Below are 4,159 nucleotides of genomic sequence, written 5' to 3'. Positions count from 1 at the left end.
CACATCTGCAGCAAGAGGACAGACAGGGTAAGCACATTCTGTGACAAGTGGGCGAAGGAGGGAACTCAGCGGCACCCCATGGTGAGAGGGGGCGGTCAAGCTGAACATCCCAAGCAGCCTGTGTTTTCCAAGAGCTGACGGATGCCACGGCTTCAGGGCAGAGCAGGACGCTGCCTGGTACTGCAGCGTAGGGGGGGATGGTTTTCCCTAAGGTGAGTGTGAAGGGTGTGGACCCCAGAGGAGGGGGGTGAGGGGGCGCATGAAGTAGGGATGCACAGAGGCCACAGCGAGGGCCTGGTGCCGGACACCGGGCTCACAACACTCACGTGCCGAGCTGGAAGTCGGGCCGGGAGGTGTGTTCCACTGAACAGAGGCTGAGGACTCATGGGAAGGCCTTGAATGCCACGCTAGGAAGTGTGGCCTTCAGACGTAGACAGGACATTTTGAAGGCTTTCCAGTAGGCAAAACAAAAAAAGAGAAAACCACCACCTTCTTATATGCAGTTTGCAAAGGGGCAAATTCAGCTCCGCAAGTCCCGGGAAGATGGACATTTTCACTTTAAGTCAGTTCTGTTCCATTGGTGCTTCCTGCAGATGGATGTGCGGCTCAGGGGTCTGGGGTAAGGCGTTATGGGATGTGGCCTTTTCCCTCGGGGAACTGATGGCTTTAGCGATAAAACAGAACCTATCATCAATGCAAAAAATAGTACATGGGCACTGATTTAGAATAATTAAAAATTGTTCTGAATTTAATAACAACGCATTTCCCCCCACCCAAAAAAAAAGGTTGCAGGGGACGGTCCCTCCTCCAGCACCTGGCTTCGCCCCCTAGAACTACACAGGACCCCACAGCCACGGCCTGTCCCTAGCTAATATGAACAGAGTGCTTTGCATGTGTGAACAGCACATGAGCGGTGTGACGTGTCCGTTGTGTGCGCAGTAGGACGGCGTGTGTTCTTACATATTTGCGGTAGGGCTGAAGGCAAGACTGCACAGCGAAACAAGTTAACGAAACCATGTTTCCACGTGGGACACATGAACATCGAGGCTGCATATAGCAAATCCCCAGTAATTCCAATGAAGGCAGGGCAGATGCTTTTGAAATTAATGGTTGAGGTTCTGAAAGCAGAGACCTTTTTACAGGAATACGTGTGGTTTTATTCCTTTCATCTGTACACGTACGATGTAAACAGAACCACTGAGGAACCCATGGACTGAGGTTCTTTAAGAAACGGGTTCTCTGCATGGGTGGAATCTGTGTTTGCTCTTGCAGTGTCTGGTTTCAGGGTCATCCAAGGAGGATCCCTCTCCTTGACCCCCAAATATTTCCTGTCTCAGTCCAATGACAACAGACATTCGTGGCACTCGGTCGCGTCGTTTAACACTAGCTGGAAACCAGTTCGCACAGAAGTGGCCTGGGGTTGTTCGTCCCACAGGAGTGGATGAGCTGAAAAGGAGGTGTGCATAGAGAGAATGGGCGCCCGGGTGCCCGATTCTCTCTAGGGGTCCCAGGCTGGAAAGGAGAGAGTGTGAGATCTAGCGGTCCTCAGGGCTGGGACGCTGGGAGCTAGGCCCTCCCAGAGAATTCCCACTCAGGAATCAGTCTTCCAGGAGAAGCAGTGGGCCCCCAGTGATGGCAACGGGGCCCCGCGTGCCCGGGGGGTATCCTCACGGCGAGGGAAAGAGTGTGCCGGGACAGAGCGTGACCGGGGCTGACCAGGCTCTAAGAGATCATTAAGCCCCGTGATTGTAGTAACGACCCAAACAGACTTTTGGGTGCAGCTTCTCAGCATCAGGCTACAGCTATTCCGAAGCGGAGTATGACATCGGCCGAGTCCCAGCCAAGGAAGACACGAGAGCGTGGCCTGCCCTGAGACGTGGGTCTCCGGCTGTGCGTCCCCTAGCTTCTCTGGGCCTTTACTTGCTCCTGCTTCACACACGGTGTCAGATGGTCATTCTGTCCCAGGTGTGGTGTGTTCTCCTCCAGACGAGGCCTTTGAGCCTGGGAATGTTCCGGCAACATTCCCAGTCACAGCCCGTCCCTCTCCTGACGGAGGTGAAAGCACATGGCCTTCGTCCTGCGGGCCGGGGTATGCCCCTCCCTTCGGGGAGGAGCTGAGTGCGTTCTGGTCTCCTTCTGGAAGTTTTTATGTGGAGGCTGACCTTAGCTTGGAATGCCTCACGGGGACTCTTCATCCTTCAAGCCTCATTGGCGGACGGGCTGTTTCCAGTGTCTTCAGGTCTGTGGCCGTGCACCTGCCACGTGCATCCCACGGAGAGAGCACGTGGAAATGCAGGTGGGAGATCACGACTCTGTCTACATGGCTGTGTATAGATAATAATTTCTTTGCAGTGCACTGGTGGAGAGTACATATTATTAGTAATTACTATTACTTGGACACATTTCTGGGCCAATCGTGATACATCCGCGTGACTGCCCAGGGAGGCTGAGAACTGTACTCCAAATAAAGTGTTTTCAGGCTGGAAGAGAATGTTTAACGGCCTCTTTTCAGGATAAAGTCCGTGGTCCCCGAGAGCTCTTCCAACGGGAGCTCCAGCTACGTTCCGCTTTAGAACCACAGCCGTTAGGTTGACCAGGACCTCCGCTTCCGTCCTGGATGAGTGGCACATATTTTAAAATAATGAACATGTCATATTCTATTTTCATGTCACGCATGTGTGTTTGCATATGATACATGGCGTAACACATTACTTTGCCTTTTAAATCTTAGTACAGCGCAAGTTAATATTTTAATTGTTTATTATAGACATCAATTAACATAAATTGATGCCTCTGCAAAATAGCCTGGGCTCTGTGCAAATAAAATACCCAGCACTGCCTTAATTATAGAAGTTATTTTATCTTTAATTAATTTCCGTGCAATAGCGGTCATTTCAATTTTCCTCCAGTACAGCTTACGTGTCATGGTCTTACAAGTCCAAACACCCAAATAAACATACAGTTACGGATTTAAGCACTTGGAGAAAAGGTGGAAAGGTCTAGTGCTTATTCGGTACAATGTCAGGTTTGGTGATGTCTATTTTAATTGGGAATAGAGTTTTCCACTGAATTTTGGGTTCAAGACTGAGAAGCTTAAATTAGCCATAAACCTCTTGGCTTCTGACCTAGATAAATGAGATGTTATAATGTGATAAAAAAGGAGAGGAAATCTTGGGCAGAAATGAGCAATGGAGTAGGAATCCTATGTCTATCTGTACTCAGTGTTACTTACCTGCGGCTGAAATGAAGGAAAAATGTATGACATTTTGTATTCCTCTAATGTACAGGAAAAAATGTAACCCCCATGTTCTCCCCTGCCCCAACCCCACACTGGTCTGCTGGTTCATTCATTTATTCCAACAGGGCACCCAATGCGGGAACAGGGATTAAAAAGCAGCCCTGAGGTTTAACTCCTGTTTCGGTGGGTGAGGCGGACGGATGGCCACGTCAGTGGGTGTAAAGGAGGAAGTGCTCATTTTAAGGGGCACCAACGCTGGCCTGCAGCCCCTGGAGAGGGGAGACTCCCCCTGGCGACCCGCACCCCGACCTCCCCTTCGGAGCGCAGACACGCAGACCCCACGCTCTCTGGACCGGCCGGGCCGCCGGCAGCCCCAGCAGGCCTGCCGCAGGTGCGCCCGGAGCGCGGGGGCGCGGACTCTGTCCCAGCCGCATCCTGCCGGCCTCTGAGTCCAGCAGGCTGGCTCCTCGGGGTAAACAAGCGTTCTTCTCGTGGCCAGCACAGCAAGGGTCAGACTCGGACAGTACTTGGACACAAAGCCTCCTTCCCTCACGGCTGTAGAGGCACCTGATGCTGCTTCGCCGCAGCCCACACAACCTGACCCCGCCCGCGACCGGGCCCCACCGCCGGGGGCCCCGCCACTCTTGGCTCTCCAAAGGTCGTGCACCCCAGTGGTGCTCATGGGTGTTTCTTGCTCCTCTGCAGGGCCCCCCGGCTTCCGTCCAGAACCACCCAGGCCCGGACCCTCTGGGGCCACTTGCTCCTTCTCCTAAAAAGGTCACGTGGCACTTAATCATACAAGACATATGAAGGACAGGGACACAAGCAGCCACCACCCCGCTGACATGGACAACCTTGGTGCTGGTCACCCCGTGCGGGGGGCACGTCTAACCCTCGGCTGGGCTTTGATGCTCCTCCCCC

This window comes from Mirounga leonina, unplaced genomic scaffold (assembly GCF_011800145.1).
Source record: "Mirounga leonina isolate KUSES-001 unplaced genomic scaffold, KU_Mleo_1.0 Mir_55, whole genome shotgun sequence".
Taxonomy (NCBI): Eukaryota; Metazoa; Chordata; class Mammalia; order Carnivora; family Phocidae; genus Mirounga; species Mirounga leonina.
The sequence above is the reverse complement of the archived record's forward strand: the minus strand, read 5'-3'. Positions refer to the sequence as shown.